We start from the raw sequence: 18,780 nt of genomic DNA, 5'->3' as shown, positions 1-18,780 counted from the left end.
CAAAAAGCCCCCCCCCCCCAAAAAAAAAAAACAACAAAAAAACTCTGCTGCATCAGAAGAAACAGAAAGGAAATAGCACAAATGTACTTTTGCTCCCTAAAATTACTTCTAGGTTCGTGGACATTGTATACCATGTGTGATGCTTTGTGACAATGAAGACACCAAGAATCGCAGTGCATCTAGAGCCCACATGGACCTTCCTACACTACTCTCAATAATGCCTCTGCCCTCAATAAGGGAGGGAGAGCATGCATTTGGGCTTATAAAGGGTGGGGAAGGTCATTTACTAATTGCTTGCTAGTAATGTCTTGAGGCAAATCACTACAAAGCTACATTGGAAGATTTACTTGTATTTGCCTCAGAAGTCCTCATTGTTAGAATGTGAATCAGCTAATCTTGCAGCAAAAAATAAAGTTGGGTGAAGTTTGCTACTCACCACTGGTCACTAGTTCCACTGCCAGCACATTTATTCAAAGCGGTTTCAACTAAGGAAGTTGTACACTGTACTTCATTCCAAATCTGCTACCAAAATTGCTATCTAAAAATGTATGTATTGATTAAATGATTAAGCATTGTAAAAAAATAAGCTATTGTGAATTCTTCTAGACACCAATGTCCTAGGGGCATGTGAACTTTCATGGCGATATCTTGCCTTGCACATGCATGCTCTTTTATCAGTAGGCATCACCTTAGTTAAAATGGAATTCAGGTATGTTTGTCTGTTTTTATCTCTAGCTACTGTTTTTAAAAATTTGACTTTACCCAAAATACATAACTTTGGAATTCATTGTTACAGTACAAATAGAATCAATTATTACGCAGAAGGTGTTTTAGCTAGCTGTAATAAAGCTTTCCCAGAAGTCGCCACTGTCATACGGCAGCTGACCAAAGAAGTGGTGAGTTGGATTGGATGTTTTTAATGAAAGCATAACACACTCATTCTTCTCTTTTTATCTGGATGTTGATTCCATTATCCCATTGCCAAGACTTCCTCATATCAGCATCATCCTTCTCTTTGATAAAGGCATGACAGGGATAAAACCAAAATGTAACACAAAAGAAAAAAGACGAAATAACTGACATATCCCCATCTACAATCTTATCCGTCATGGCTGCCAAGCTAAAATTGTTTCAATGCCTCCTTGATAAGATCACCTCGATTTGCTAGTCTTTTCTATGCGAGTGTTTCTCTAGAGATATTTGGTTCTCTTTTCAGATGGGAAATGGAGGGAGTATAAGCCATACTAGACTTTAAATTTGGTCAATGAATGGAGTTATAAAAAAAAGTATTAGTGTTACAAAGTAGAAAAGTACTGAATAATGCAATGTCATTCTGTTTCAGTGAATCACACAAATAACAGATTTAGGCTCAGTTTACTCTTCAGAATTTCCACACGATTTAATACATGAGAATATAAAATAAATGGAGCCAATGGTATTGCACACATTACAGTGCTGCACTACATGACATCCAGAAGAAATCTAACATACAAATGTCTGGTTGGATTATTGGAGTGGAGGGGTCTACTGCTTTAACAACAAGTTATCTGAAAGGATACCTTTTACTGAACCAGCAGTACAATTAAAAACTACTGATCAGATTAGGCCCTTATATTTGAATAGAGTGTATCTCAACTGTTTTAGTCAATATTCTTAAAGTCTGCAAAAAGGCCATCCCTGCAAAGCAAACAATAAATACTTACCTGCCTAGTTGATTTTCTACATTTAACACTTGACAGGACTGTCAGACGACTGGTCCCCACTGCAATTTGTGGTTCTATCCACCGATCCCTGCATCATTACAGTACACAGTATTGACATAGGGGCCAGCCAAATGCAGGGACCACAGCATGCAGCGGACTTCTGAAACATCTGGAAGTGTGTCGGATGCAGAAGATCCTTCAGGAGGACTGTTTCTTCAACACAGTAAGTACAGAGGTGTGGACAGCAGGACAGGTATTTATTGTTTGCTTTAAATGGATTGCCTTTTTTGAATAGAAAGGAAGGAAGGCAGCGAGTGGAGGAATAAAGGTGAAAAACTGAGGGAAACACATGGAGGGGAGGAAGGAAGGCAGGGGAGTAAGTAATAAAGAGAGGAAAGGAGACAGGTTAGAAAGGGAGGAACAGAAAGAAGGAAGGAAGGTAGGGAAAGGAGGCAGGATAGTAAGTCCCTGTTCACAACGAGACATTTTGACGCTATAAGCTAAGCATGACAAAACTCTCAACACAAGAAATTCCCGAGAAATTCCAGAGAGTTTTGTCGCAAGCTATAAAACACTAGAAAAAGTACATGACCTTTTTTTTTTTCTTCTTCTGCAGATTACAGGGCTTTTGGCTGCATAGAATTCAATGGAAACACCTGTAAATGACACAAGCAATTTGCACATTCCGGTGCGTGTTTTTGCGCAAATTTGTTCATTCACCGCAATGCATTTCAATCTGCTTAATAAAATGTGCATCTTCATGTATGCGCGCAAAACACGCAAGATGGAATCCTAAACAAAATGTGCGCTAATATGAGCGAAAACGCCGATGCCTAGGAGTAAAAGGGAGGGATGGAGACAGGGTAGGAAGGGAGAGTGAAATTAAGGCAGGAGAGGGAGGGGAGCAATTGAGTGAGGGGGGAAGGGCATAGGAGATGGGGGGATGGATGCAGGAGAGTAAGTGATGGAGAGAGGCACGGAGTAGGGGGTAGAGATAGGGCAGAGAGAGAGGGAGGCAGGGGAGTAATGCATGGGGGAATGAGGAAAGGGAGGGAGATAGAAGCAGGGGAGTAAGAGGGTGAGGCACTTTCTTGCGTGTTCTTTGATGCATATTCATTTTTAAATGTTTGTTGCAATGCCGATTTCATTTGAAAAAATGGATCAAAGACTAAAGTAGAAGTCCTTGCCTATGGAGGCTATTTTGAGATTTATCGGATTATGAGTGTTAGTAAAAATAAGTATTGCATAGGGAGTTTAGAGAGGCACTGACAGGAAATTAATTTTACTTTAATATACTGTATTAGACTTAAAAATCAATGCAGAAAAACACAGAAATATAAACAGAGCATCTGACACCTCTTCACACTTACCTTACGTCTGCCATTTACCTGAGAAATTAGTTCAGACTGTTTTATTAATTAGTTCACACAGCTGATTATCATATAAAACCCCCAAGAGAAGAGTAGCTTGTTGATTAGTATACAGTATGTTGTTAACATATAACAGAACAAATTACTAAGGTTGTCATATAGTAACTTACAATTATATGTGTGCAATGTCTATAGATTCAGGACCCCTAGAAGGCACAAATGGATGTGATGGTACCACAAGTGGATCTCTGACAATGACTCACCTCATACTTTTAGGGCAGGCTGCCTTCACCTGTTGTTGTTATTGAAGAGTTCATCACATACTTCCTTAGTGGCAGGCAAGTCCTCCTTAGCTAAGCTATTCAGCAACAGCTGGAAACTACAGGCAACCACTTTTAAAATCCGCAAAACTTCTGAAAACATGAGGAGAAGGATAGTTAGCACCTGTGAGATGACACACATTATGAACCATATAAACACTTTGAAGATATCATGCGAATTACCCCCCTGCCATCACGTATTATGGAAATACATAACGCTTAATTTTTAACAAGTTATTATATAACTATACAGTTTAGATGGTGATTCCAAAGGCTTCTGCTTTTGTCTTCAATTAAAAGGCTAATTGTACGATTTTCTTCTAAAGGAAAACCTATCTGAACAGTTTATTGAATTAGAGAGATAATAGCTCGTAGAGATGCAAGCCCTTAAACTCCCGTGCTGTTGTTGATGAGATGAATGAATAATGGCAAAATCCGCTCCATTGCCAGTTTGCAGGATCTGCTCTGCTGATCCTGTTCGCCAGGTTTGGTTCCACTGATACACCTTTTTTTACTTACTTTAAAGTTTTGTAATTATTTGTTTTAAATGCATTCTTTGCCCACTGCATTTAAAAGATGGCAATTCAAAACCCTATGCACTCGGGCCTCCTATAGAAAGAATCCTGCAAGCTTCTTTGTGTAACAAATACTGACCAATGTGCACTTTAGTATTCAGCTGTAAGAGGGTCCCTGTTCAAACTACCATTCTGTTGCCGATGAGCACAGCACACTTCTTTACCTCTAGTAGAGTAGGCGGTTAATTGGGATGGGCATTATATGCAAACTGTGGGGGCCATCTGCACTGGTAAATGGTCACTTCGGACCCCTTACCTGTTTAATTTGACAAAGGTAACATTACAAAAAATTGTTTATTCAAAATAAAATAAAAACACTCCTGTCCTCAATCTCTGCTTAAATAATAAAAACAAACAATCTATAAAAGTCTTCTGCCTTCCCCAGTGGTAGGTATGATTTTATGCAGAGTGTAAGCAGCGCTCAGTCAACACCTTTGTTTCCTGCAAAGAGGGTAGAACTGGCTCCATCTCAGCTCCCAGTTTGTAGCCATTGGTTTACTCCACTAGTGACACATGATGGTTAGACAGTTGACTAGGCAAAGCACCAGATCAGCTGAGCTGTAGTGGAATAAGGCTGAAGATGAGGGCAGGTCAGAGATAGAGTAAGCTGAAAAATCAGGCAGAAGCTCAGGTCTGGGAGCAGACAAGTGAGCAGACAGTATCCACAAACTAAGTTGAGTCATAATAAGCAGATAAAACCGGTATACCTGAAGACTAGCTAAAGTCAGTTCAGGCTAGCAGGCCAGGGAGGAGAACAGAAATCAAGTGATATCAAAGTCATATACAGTACACAGTAGTAGCATATTGGTTTATTTGCAGTATCTTTCTGACATACTGATGAAGACTACCAAAGAATTCTGGGGTGCAATGTAGGGTCCACTATAAGAAAATTGGGTCTCCGTCAGAGGTCATGGGTCTTACAGCAGGATAATGACCCAAAGCACACATCAAAAAGCACCCAGAAATGGTTTCAGACAAACCGCTGGAGAGTACTGGACTGGCCAGCAATGAGTCCAGATCTAAATCCCATAGAGAACCTGTGGAGAGATCCCAAAACAGCAGTTGGGAAAAGGAACCCTTCCAATCTGAGAGACCTGGAGCAGTTGGCGAAAGAAGAGTGGTCCAAAATTCCTGTAGAGAGGTGTAAGAAACTCATTGATGGTTACAGGAAGTTATTGATTTCGGTTATTTTTTCCAAGGGGCGTGCTACCAAATATTAATTGAGGGTGCCAATAATTTTTGGAGTTTTGCATGGAATGTGTCAGATTTAGCTTTTTTTTCTCAACGTTTTTGTGTCATGCCATATACAGGTTTTTTTTTTTAAGAATATGTTTTTATTGAAGAAATTTTCACACAAGAGCATTGAGACAAACAATACAAAACAATACATCGTCTGCACAAGAATGTGATAGCACGGCACATTATGTAAGTACGTAGTTGAAACGTCCTAATAAGACCTCCCCACTTAAGAGACTATACCACGTTTATCATGGCCATCTGTCTAACATATATATCCTAGCCCAGTTTGAATTAACAGCATCTCCTACTCTAAGGCACTCTGCCAAGGGGCCACAAAGGGAGTCGTAATGGGCGAATTATACTCCGTACCATCCAGTGCATAGATTGTATGTAAGAAAAGGAAAGCAAGAGAGGGAAGAAAGCAAAGTTTGAGGAGAAAAAGGTAAGAACAGATCATGAGAAGAGGAAGCAGGATGGCCAGAGATCTAGCCAAGTATAGTACATATACAAAAGCAGATATAAGAAGAGGGTCCGTTCATTCGCAATAGCCTATAGATACTCCTAGGCCCATCTCTCAGGTGGTCCAGAACTCTCAGGTCTCTCAGGTGTCAAGTAATGAACGAAACGCATCAGTGGTGCAGAAGTGTATCCACACACTCCAGATTCCATAAAATTGGGAATAGCAATCGTAAAGCTGGGCTGTGAGCTCCTCAGTCCTACATATGGACTGCATCTCTTCGATCCATTCCTTCAGGTTAGGATTAATAGTGGATTTCCAGTGCCTCGGTATAACCGTCCTACATGCCAGAACAAAGAAGCGGAGTAAGCCTCTTTTGACTGACTTGTATGATCCCGGAAACATAGAGAGAAGGGCTAACTGTGGGGTACCCTCAATTCTTCTACCCGTGATTTTCTCATAGGTGGAGAAGATGGGGGCCCAAAATGTGGCCACCCCATCGCAACTCCACCATATGTGCAACATGGAGCCAGGGTGTAAAGAGCACCTCCAGCACAGGTCCGAAGTCTGAGGGTAGATAGCTCGTAGTTGGGCTGGACAATAATACCACCTGGATAGAATTTTAAAATTGCGTTCCTGAGCTTTACTAGCAACTGATATTTTGTGTGTGAAGGCAAGCGATTTATTAATGTCTGAAACAGAAAAAGTGCACGACAGGTCCTTAGCCCATTCCTCAAAGTATCTAGAGAAAAGGTGTTGTAGCAGAAGGTCGTAGAAAGTCGATAGGGTCCTGTTTGGAGGCGCAGTGTCTACACAAATACGCTCAAATGGGGATAGGTCTCTGAGTAGATCTCCCCTTCTAGCGAGAATGGCATAAAAGTCTCTGAGTTGGAGATATTCCAACCAGTGGCCAGGTGCCTGTTCATGTGTATCCATGAGCGAGGACAGGGTCCGTAGGCCTCCTACCGTGAGGGCTGAGAAAAATGGGGTAAAGTTGGAGCCGTGCCATCCAAGGAACTGGGCCCTGCGTTCAGCAGGGGGAAAATCTGGATTTCCCATGATGGGTGTTAGAGGCCCAGGGCGAGAGGAAAACGCTGTTCTCTTAAGGAGTAAGTCCCATGCTCTAAGTAGAGGGGGCAAGCAACAGGGAAGGGACCCTATAGCGGGACGGCATGCAGGCTCAATCCATGGCATGGCCATGGGGGGAATGGGTGAGATGGACGCTTCCAGCTGTACCCATAATTTGTGTTGTGTGTGAAAGATCGAGTCAAGTAGTCTTGTAAGTAGGGCAGCTTTGTAATATTCTCTAATAATGTGAGGAAGACCCACCCCCCCGTTTTGCTTTCGCCGCACCAGAACAGTGTACCTGAGACGAGCTGAAGAGCCAAACCATATGAACCGTAAAAGGGAGGATCGAAGTGAACGAAAAAATAGGTTTGGTACCATAATAGGGACCGTTTGAAAGACATAGAGTAGCCTGGGCAAAATGTCCATCTTAAAAAGGGCCACTCGGCCAAACCACGTATGGCTAAGTCTGGACCACTCCCTAAGTTTATTGTGGATATTGTGCAGCAAAGGTTTGTAGTTCAACTCATACAGCCGTTCATGGTACGGGGAGAGCATGTCCCCTAAATATTTCAGTCCTCCACCCGCCCATGAGAAGGGAAAGGACCGTTCCATTGACATTTGAAGTAGCGGAGGAAGGGAAACATCCAGGGCCTCCGTTTTGTTCATATTGACCTTGAAGTTGCTCAAGGATGAAAATTTTAAAAATTCTTTTATTAGGGAAGGGAAGGCGATTTGAGGGTTAGTAATGTAGAGAAGCAGATCGTCTGCATATAGACTTAATTTAAAATCGTTACCTCCCACCTTTATACCACAAATATCAGGGTTGGCACGTAAGGCGCCCGCCAGGTATTCAATTGCCAAAATATAAAGTTAGGGGGAGAGCGGGCAACCCTGCCTGGTGCCATTCCGAATATTGATTGGATCAGACAGAACGCCATTGATCTTGACTCTGGCCGTGGGAGGGCTAGAATTTTACTAAGAAGATTAGGGGGAATGCCAAATCGCTGTAGGGTGGGCGACAGAAAAGTCCAGCTGAGGCGATCGAAGGCCTTCTCTGCGTCAACAGACAACAAACATAGCGGAATGTTATGGGAGTGGGCGTAGGCCATAAGAGTAAGGGATTTAGAGGTATTATCTCGGGCTTCCCAAGCAGGCACAAAGCCTACCTGATCTAAGTAAATCAAAGATGGGATGTGGATTTTCAATCTATTGGCGATAATTTTAGCATAAATTTTTAGGTCCAAATTAATTAAGGATATGGGTCGGTAGCTGGCACAAGAGGATGGGTCCTTCCCTTCTTTGGGTAATACTGTTATGTGTGCTTCTTGAGATTGGCCTGTAAAGGGACTTGAGTTGGAGATTGAGTTATACGTAGTTTCCAGCAGGGGGAGAAATGTATCAAGAAGAATCTTGTAAAAGAGACTAGTATAGCCATCTGGGCCTGGGCTCTTCCCAGATGGCAGGGATTTTTTGGTGCCTGAGATTTCCGTAGCACTGAATGGTGCTGCGAGGGACTGAATCGCAGTCGCGGAGAGGTGAGGGAGGTTAGTCTTCCGAAAATAAGTCCTAAGATCGTCAGTAAGACGTCTCGCTTCCTCCTGAGAGGGGGTAGACTTCAAATTATATAGAGAAGAATAATAGTTATGAAAAGCCTGGGCTATATCTTCGGAAGAGCATACCTTTCCCTGGCGTGGACAGTTAATTGTGGACACATAAGTCCGGAGTCTTTTCGCTCGTATGGAGCGGGCCAGTAGTTTACCACTCTTATTACCATATTCATGGAAGTATCGCAGGGTCAGATCCCTGTGGCGCAAGTAGGCCAGATCTAATAAAGAGTGAAGTTCCGCCCGGCAAGTGACAATTTCCTGATAGAGAGACTGGGAAGGTGTCGATTTGTGTTTTAATTCAGCATCCGCCAAGTTAGTCAGAAGCGTGGAAATGCGTTTGTTCCTTTCCCTCTTTAGTCTAGCGCCATTTTGGATTAGTATGCCACGTAAGATGCATTTAAGCGCCTCCCACTGTACGGGGGGTGAAGTTTCGTCTAATGAGTGGTGTTCCCGGAATTCCCTAATTGCTGTCTGGAGCGCCTCTAGGATGATTGGATCCCTCAGGAGTGACTCATTGAGCCTCCACGAGGTAGAACCCTTAGATGTGCCCGGTATCGCAAAGCTCAGGAAAACTGGAAAGTGGTCTGACCAAATTTGTGGTCCAATGGAAGTGCTCGGTCGCCAGCTGAGCAAGGAGTGTGACGTGAAAAAATAGTCTATTCTGCTGTATGTGGCATGGGGGGCTGAATATGGTAGCTGGCACAAGAGGATGGGTCCTTCCCTTCTTTGGGTAATACTGTTATGTGTGCTTCTTGAGATTGGCCTGTAAAGGGACTTGAGTTGGAGATTGAGTTATACGTAGTTTCCAGCAGGGGGAGAAATGTATCAAGAAGAATCTTGTAAAAGAGACTAGTATAGCCATCTGGGCCTGGGCTCTTCCCAGATGGCAGGGATTTTTTGGTGCCTGAGATTTCCGTAGCACTGAATGGTGCTGCGAGGGACTGAATCGCAGTCGCGGAGAGGTGAGGGAGGTTAGTCTTCCGAAAATAAGTCCTAAGATCGTCAGTAAGACGTCTCGCTTCCTCCTGAGAGGGGGTAGACTTCAAATTATATAGAGAAGAATAATAGTTATGAAAAGCCTGGGCTATATCTTCGGAAGAGCATACCTTTCCCTGGCGTGGACAGTTAATTGTGGACACATAAGTCCGGAGTCTTTTCGCTCGTATGGAGCGGGCCAGTAGTTTACCACTCTTATTACCATATTCATGGAAGTATCGCAGGGTCAGATCCCTGTGGCGCAAGTAGGCCAGATCTAATAAAGAGTGAAGTTCCGCCCGGCAAGTGACAATTTCCTGATAGAGAGACTGGGAAGGTGTCGATTTGTGTTTTAATTCAGCATCCGCCAAGTTAGTCAGAAGCGTGGAAATGCGTTTGTTCCTTTCCCTCTTTAGTCTAGCGCCATTTTGGATTAGTATGCCACGTAAGATGCATTTAAGCGCCTCCCACTGTACGGGGGGTGAAGTTTCGTCTAATGAGTGGTGTTCCCGGAATTCCCTAATTGCTGTCTGGAGCGCCTCTAGGATGATTGGATCCCTCAGGAGTGACTCATTGAGCCTCCACGAGGTAGAACCCTTAGATGTGCCCGGTATCGCAAAGCTCAGGAAAACTGGGAAGTGGTCTGACCAAATTTGCGGTCCAATGGAAGTGCTCGGTCGCCAGCTGAGCAAGGAGTGTGACGTGAAAAAATAGTCTATTCTGCTGTATGTGGCATGGGGGGCTGAATAGAATGTGTAATCCTTTACCGTCGGGTGCAACGTGCGCCATATGTCAATCAATTGTAACGCACGTAGGCGTTTATGAACTACATTCAGGGAGGGCAGTGAGACGTGAGTTTTTCCCACGGAGGAGTCCAATGTCGGATCGATGACAAAATTGAAACCCCCCCCCCGACAATAGTGTGGCCCACCATGAAATTTTCCAATTTGGACATGATAGACAGGAAGGCCCGTTTCTGTCCCGTATAAGGCATATATATGTTGGCCAGGGTAAAAGGCTTCTGGTATATTAAGCATTGTAAAAAAATATATCTGCCCTCAGGATCTGACAGTACTTTAGTCACCGACACTGGGAGAGAAGAGTGGAACCCCACAGCCACGCCCTTAGATTTCTTGAGTGGATTATTACTAGTGTGCCATAAAGCATAATGTCTGGTAGGACTGGAAATGCGCCTCCTGTAGGAATAAAATCTGGACCTTACGTTTATGCATGTAATACAATACTTGGGATCGCTTTCTAGGATTGTTGAGTCCCTTAATATTCAGGGAGCACATATTCACTAACGCCATGAGTATCTAGGGAACAAAACGAGTAAAAAGATCAATGGACGGATCCTGAAGGAATGAGAAAATGAGAAAAGAGAGAGGAGAGGCAAAGAGCAGAAGAAAGGAGAATAGCAAGGAGAATAGACAGAACCAACACATACTGAGGGACAGGGCCTCAGCGAGAGGTTAACATTCCAATATGGGAACAAAGCCCAACGCGTGGTCCTCCAGCTCCATATAGAAACCGGTGGAGCACCATCTAATGGGGGCAAGGAAATCAACATGGTCCGGGAGCCCCCTAGACCAGCGGATGAATTAAAAATATGATAACACAAAATGGTAAAACCTTCAATCATGAGAAAACAAAAGTGATAACCTGAGGAGATGCGAACCATAGGTCATGTAGCACCATAGGACATGTAACATTATATAACACTAAATAGCCTTATATAGGTCTCCCACTCTTCTTAAGCATCGCAAAACTAAGAGAACATTAGCATTCACATGTGAGATCAGCTGCAGCTCCATCTCGTCTCAGCATGTTAGCAGGTAGAAGCGTGGAGCTAAACAATAGCATACACGTGGGGCCAAAGCCTCATAGCTGTAAACACAAACCGTCTTTAAACAGGGACCTCAAGTCCGATGAGCATGAAAGAACCGGGTACTGTACCGAGGCGGTGCGGTAACATAGTGGCAAAGTCAAGTCTAGGACTTTATCTACATGCATCGCACATCAACGTGGAGTGGGTCTGGAGGTAGACCGCCGATCCCTACGTGGTTTGGGGGTGATCAGCTGCCACTGTTCACGGCTCGGTATGCGGGTAAGCTCCGGCAGTTGGGGGTCAGGCCAAGTCTCCAAGGTGACCTCCGGGATTCCCAAGGCCTTGACAAAGATCGGCAGGTCATGTGGGTTTCTGAAGAAGTGAACCTTGCCTTCCTTCCGCACGGAGAGTGAGAACGGAAAACCCCATCGGTATGGGAGCCCGGCTTCTTGTAGCTTCGCGGTAAGTGGGTGGAGAGCTCTCTCCTTGGCAAGGATACGTCTCGACAGATCCGGGAACAGGGATATCTGGGCCCCATCAAAATTTTGCGCCTTGGACATTATCTCCTCCTTGAATGTGTAGTAATGCACCCTGCACAGCACATCATGTGGACGGGTCTCTTTGGGATTGCGAAAACCAGGTACCCGATGCACCCTGTCTATTTCGATGTGCTCAGTCACAGGACGACCCAACAGGGTGTTGAAAATGCCAACCACCGTGACCCTAAGATCACGAGGGCCCGTGGCCTCCTGGATACCCCGTAGGCGAACATTGTTGCTCCTGCTGCGATCCTCTTGGTCATCAATCTGAGACCACAAGGCGTGCAGGGTCATGGTGTGTTGCTGGGCCGCTTGTTGTAGTTCCTCTATTGTGGAGGATACAGCCGGCATGGCAATTTCAATTGGATCCAAGCGTTGATGAAACGACTGGAGGCCCTCCCGCAACTCAGACATATCCTGCTTGTGGGCCGACTCCAGTTTATTAAACATGCCTGCAATGTCTTTTTTCGTGGGTAGGAGCGCAAAATACTTGCGGAATGAAGTAGGTATGTCAGTATCCTCACCCTCCATGTCACTCTGGTCGGGAGACTCTCTACCACCACAGGTATGCGTCGATGGCAAGGATACAGGGGACGAGGGAGGTGGAGAGGGATCCCGCTTCTCCTTACCCGTCGCCATCTTAAGTCCACGCGACGTCTGAGCAGAGCGCCCTGCCCTAGGAAAAAACGTCTCAATAGCCCGTTTCCTCGTCGAGGGGGTCCACGAGTCCTGTGAGCGAGTGCCCCTCTGTGTATTGCGAGCCATAGAGACCGAAAAAGTTCGTTAGTGAAGGTTAGTAATCCGTTGGTTTAGGGGTAAGAGCCGGAGCTTCAGAACATGCGACTGCTCTCGGCCATAGCGAAACCACGCCCCTAGATACAGGTTTTTAGTTGAATTTTGTAGCAATGAAACATGATTTGTGGTATTAGTTGCATTTTTTTTGTAAATATTGGATTACTTACTCTATGAGGTGTTTCAAATTGGAGACTGCAAAGGTTTTTAAATTTTTCCATCACATACAGACTTTGAATTGCTAACATTTCTAACAATGTTACTTGAGGATGATTTTTGTTGGTTTCTATGGGTTACTGCTCTTTTACAATAATTTTTCTCAGTAGATAAGCAGAATGAACTACATACCTCTTCTTTCTGGTTTCAAGGGACCCAACTGCCTGAAATAGCCAGCAGCATTAGGAAATAAAGTAAAATATGTGCTTTGGTGTACTAGTGATGTGAAAAGATTTTTGTTCAGCTAAATGGCCTCACTAGAATTCCACTGTATTATGTTTCAGCTATTTCTGAACATTCACAGTTACTGAGTTTAAGCAATTCTCAGCATCTTAAAGGAAATCTATAATACTCTTTTCATACATTTTAGCAATATGTACTGTGAAGGAATTACCACTGGGATCTGTTAAATATCTTCCAGTGCTGTCAGTTATGGGTCTTACCAGTGTCCCCAGTGCAATATACATCTGTTACCCTGAAGACTAAATCTGGCTATACACCTATCGATTATCGTTCGATTTCTTTGTGCCCTCATTGAACCTTTGTTCGATTTCCGCTCTAATACCCCATCATGCACAGACCAATGCCGATGTCGATTATCGTTCGTTAGAAATACTAACTGACAGATTTTCGTTTGCGCAGGTGCAGTGTTCATGTTGCAATTTTTTTTCATAATCCATTATTTTCGCACGATTTGAAAAGAAAAATTCCAGCCTGACCGTTCCAGGAAATTCGGCCAGGAGCACAGTAAAAAAAATTGTTGGGTTTCTATCAACCGATCAATTATTGTTCGAAAGACCATTTGCGGACAATTTCCGAACGATAATCGATAGGTGTATGGGCACCTCGAGATTCACAATGATTTATCTCAGGAAGTCTCAACTCTGCCTCACTAAAGGGCTGCTGCAATGTGTTTGAGTATTACATAAACACAATAACTGGGAATGTTCAGAAATAGTTCAGACTCTTAAAGGAAATCTATAATATCTTTTGTTTATTTTTAGCAATATGCATTGGGATATGTGAAAGTCTCAACTCTTTCTCATCACACACATTTAAAATATGACTGACTGTCTTAATGTCCAAATACCTTCCAATCTAAACCAATACATTTATTCTAATGCTATTAAACCTGCATGTAAGAGACATTGCAGATACAGTTTTTTTTGTCTCTACTGTCCCATTTCTGCTGCCTACCCCTGCTAGTCAGGCTTATTTACAGTTATTCCAGTTAGGTAGAGCGGTCAATGGCCTTAGTGACAGAGTATGCTCAGGCCCCAGGACTCTAAACTATTGCCTAAGTTGCCTTTGCGGGTGATCCGGCTCTGGTGATTGACATCAGAAAGGTGCACAGAAAAGGTTTTAACATAAAGATAATAGCAAGCATATAAAAAATGCCTTTTTTTTTGTTTTTAGAGATTACAAAGGCTGACAGATTCCCTTTAATACAAACATGAACCTGCAGGCAATAACACATAGCACAAATAATATACATAAGGAAAATGTGGAAGCGTTTCTATATTTGCGTGCAGTCTGTCTGTAATATTGAAAACCCAGCCATTTGTGGCTTTATCTGGCTCATAAAGCTCATCCCTGAACTGAGGACTGGATTCTCATAATCATTTATACTATTCGGACTGGCTAATCTTCTTTAATGCCAGTTTCATCCCCATGCAAAACAAACTATTACAATTCTGTTCCCATTACAGATTCTTCACTTAATGTTACTGTGCAATGCCCATGGATCAAAAATAAAGTGTGTTTGTTTAATGAAGAGAAAATATAGAAGGGAAAAGGGGTATATGTATGTGTGTAGACTACTCACACATTTATTTCATGAATCTTCATATCCAGCCTTGTTTTTAGCTCATATATGACTATAATATACAGACATATCAGAAGTGACACTTGTTGGGGTATTGCAAATATGTAATAACCATGGGCATAACTAGAAATCACAGGGCCCCATAGCAAAATTTTGTATGGGGCCCCCGTGATTGCTAGTCATGCCACTTGCAGAGCCCCAGTGGAGAGTGACCCTGCAGAGCCCACCATAGAGTCTCTATAGTGGGCTCTGCAGGGTCTGAGATCTCTTACCTGTCAGCGCCTCTGTGGTCTCCGGGCCCTGACTCCTGTTCCGTCCCCGGGCCCCGCCTTCTCTTACATCACTGGCCCCACCTGCTCTTAGGTCGCTGGCCAGTGATGTAAAAGGAGGTGGGCCCCATTCCGAACATCGCCCTCATCTGCCGCAGCGGCCGGCTGTCACTGACACAGCTCCGCAGCGGCTATGAGGGGAAATGTGCCGTGGCCGCTGCTGAGCTGTGTCTGTGACAGCCAGCACCCCCACATGCCATAGCGACCCAGGAGGCCCTAGCCGAGCCCCCCTGTGCCCGGGCCCCATAGCGGCCGCCTGGGACGCTATGGCGATTGTTACGCCACTGGTAATAACTCTAAGAGAGGCAGATTATCACCACTGAGACCTTCCTGTCTGTCACGGAGTATAAATAACATCACAGAGCCAGCTGTCACCTGTTACTGCTCTTACCACTGTACACTGAGGCCAGGTGCACACTTGAGCGATCCCGGGACGCACGTCCTGGGACCGCGCGTTCGTGTTTGTTTGCACACAGCATTTGTTGTGGCCCTATTGATTATCAATGGGGTTATATCCATGCGGCAATCGCGGATAAAAGGTACATGTACCTTTTTTCGCGATACGCACTGTGAGTTTTATTTCAGCCGTGATCGTTAGCAATTGCACAGGCGGAATCGCGGTGGGAATTTTCTGCCTGCCACAACTAGGGTGCCATTAGAAAAGAGTGGCACCACCAGCATGATCATACAGTGTGAACCCAGCCTGAGGGGGGGCAGTGGTCGTCATGGACTAGTCACACTACCAAACAGGCATTGCTGTTTCTAAGAACATTGTACACGATACCCTCAGGGATCTAACTTCTCTGATTGTGGTTGGCTCAGCCAATGGATGGATTGATAAGGACATGGGGGAATTCTTGGTTAATAAACATGCCCGGATACCTGTCATTTATGGGATATCTAAGATACATAAGGGTTTTAACCCCCTCAAGTTTTGTCCTATTGTGTCCTGATGTGGTTCTGTCACCCAACCATTAGCCCGGTTCATTGACTCATTATTACAACCGTTGGTCCACAAACTTCCTTCATTCAAGATACTTCAGATTTCTTGAATAAATTGTCTGTGTTTTATGCTGTTGATAACCACTGGCTGTTAGTAACTATGGACGTATCCTCTCTAAATATGAGCATTCCGAATGAGGCAGGCTTAGAGGCTGCACAACATTTTCTACTTCTTGATAAACCCAAACTGTTTCCGGTTGAATTTGTATTGCAGTGCATGTGATTTGTACATACACATCCAACATATTGGACCTTAAAGTGTGGGTGACTTTTTTTGGACATCGATTGCTGTGGGGTACAACAGGGAGGCCTCCCAATTGCTGACTGCTGCATGTGCCCCTGTTTCTCTGTTAACTATCATTGCAACTTTCCCCCTGGGATTTCCCTTTGGAATTTGAAAATCACTTGAAGGTGACGTTCCTAATCTCAACAACCACTGTGAATGTTGTTAAGCCCTGATGAAGGGGGTCTGTGTTTGCCCTCGAAAGGCATTGGTACTTTGATGCTTTTATTCTTACCAATAAAAACTCCATTGTGCTCTTCTTCATTTGGTGGTGCCTCCATTGCTTTTATCCAATCCAATTGTTTTCTCTAGGGCCCCCTCTGCCCTCTGTGAAGTACCTTGTAGGTGGAAGTGCAGCCACTACCAAGCAATTGACCCCCAAAAAAGAAACCGATAATACAACCAGGGGACATTTACAATCAAAGATCACAGGGCCTCTTACAGCGCCTATTCCTCTTCCTTGCTTATGTTAATTAGAGGCAGCTGATGTATACTACAATTCAACTGTGTTCTTACCACCAAAGGGTTGCATTATTGTTCTCTCTCCAACTACATCCCTACTTGGCCACTTCACCCCACTCACAGCACATCCCTTTCAGCAACCTCACCACCTCCATCCCTGATCCCACTATATCCTTCTCTGGTCACCTAAGCCCAACCTACCTAATCACAGTACACCCCTCTTAGGCCACCTACCTCTCACTCACACTACATCCCTCCCAGGCCACCTCACCCACCAACTAATAGGGCATCCTTCCACTAGTCAACTCATTCCCCCACTCATACTACATCTCTCCATGGCCACCTAACCCCTTGGCCACAGTGTATCCCTCCTCAGCCACCTTGCCCTATTTAAATAAATAAAATAGGCATGGAAACATTCTATTTGCCCTTTATGAAAGCAAAGATTTCAGTGTACACAGTGTCATGGACAAAGGTCCATATCCTCAGGGAGAGAGACAGTCAAGAAAATACAGAAGCGTTCCTGAGGTTGCTTGGAGACACATATGTGACAGAGGTGCTCAGGGTGCAATGAAGACACAGGATAATACAGGATTCCTTGGGGTTACTGCCTTAAACAGTATGTTGTCAGAGCACAGGGGTAAAGTGAGAGCGCAGGAGTCACTGTAGACACTGGGGTCACAGTAACTGGCAGCAAAGCTTACAGAAGTGATGCTTGAGTGGCATATCACACATTGCCTAGCCCTTTAGAGCAGCGCTCACATGCTGATTAAAAAGGGTTATTTTCACTCAAAGGGTGAAGCCTATCGGTTGAGCGGCTCTAAGTCCTGTCTTGCGCACTTAACTTCACCTTTTAACTATGTTCTTATTTTCAAAATGGCCCTGAAAGTGAAGCATTTGAACACTTCTTAGGTCTTTCGCTGAGAGGATGCACATCGCAGGCCACTGGGTCATATAATAAAAAGTTGCATCTCTATTCAGTAGCATTGTATGAAGCCACCAGCACCTTCTGACCTCTATACATTTTATAGCTCTCAGATGAAATGTAAACGGTGGGCTAAAGTACAATTGCACTGCTCCCTAGACTGCACTAACAAGGTTCTGCTTAGCGACAGCTGTCATTTTTCTTTTTACCTATAACGTTACTATACCCATTATCTGTCTTTCTTATCAATCCTACCTTGTTAATTTCCATACTGATAAATACCCGGAGCACATCCAGTGTATATACCTTCATAAATCACATCACATTTCTGATAGTTTGGTAGTTTTTACCTATTGGGAGGAAGAGAATGGAGAAGAATTGTTACATCGATTTAGAATAAGGATATACAGGAGTTTAGTCTTATAAATTACTGTATTACACAGCAATATGCATGTTTTCTGATAGATGATATTGGAACTCTCTTGACTATGTTACATCTGGTAAATATGAAGTTGGCACCTGAATATTGACTCATAGATAGCATGTTCCACTCATTCTGGGGAAACATTGTATATACCTGTTTGCATTTGCATTGACATTTGGCAATTTAGGACTAATAGAATTTGTGATTTTTAAATATATGCTGTGTATTTTGCAAATAAATATGTAATCAAGATCAAACTAATTAAATCAGTCTAAAGGTAACCATACAGTATATGGCATTACCATAGGGGAAACAATAACATGTGCTCTAATGTATATGATCATCCCCTTTAATTGTTCAGGAGCACAAAGCCAGGTCCATGAAGACATTGTTTGACGCATTTGGTGTCAGGAACTCAAGTGGACTGCACAAAACCTTGACCTCAACCCCACTGAATGAATTAATTCCCTGATTGTAAATCAAGTCTTCTCATTCAACATTAGCACTAACTAGGGATGCTCCAATACAAGCATCGTTATCGGTGGTGATACCGAGTATTTGCATGAGTACTCGTACAAATACTAAGATACAAAAAACGAGTACCGCCATCTTCAAGGACCCGAAACCGTCGCACACAGGACCTCCATAGCGTCTTCAATGAAACAAGATGGCCGCGAACTCCTCCTCCACGGGCAAACGGCCGAAAGTAAACTCCGCCTTCAAGTCCTCAGCCATCTGCTCCATTCTGGCCTCTTCTCCCGCTGATTGGCCGATTGGATGATTGACAGGCTTCCTCACCAGTCAGGAGTGACTGGTGAGGAAGCCTGTCAATCATCCAATC

Source organism: Nanorana parkeri, unplaced genomic scaffold, assembly GCF_000935625.1.
Source record: "Nanorana parkeri isolate BGI_ZX_2015 unplaced genomic scaffold, ASM93562v1 scaffold103, whole genome shotgun sequence".
Lineage (NCBI taxonomy): Eukaryota > Metazoa > Chordata > Amphibia > Anura > Dicroglossidae > Nanorana > Nanorana parkeri.
The sequence above is the reverse complement of the archived record's forward strand: the minus strand, read 5'-3'. Positions refer to the sequence as shown.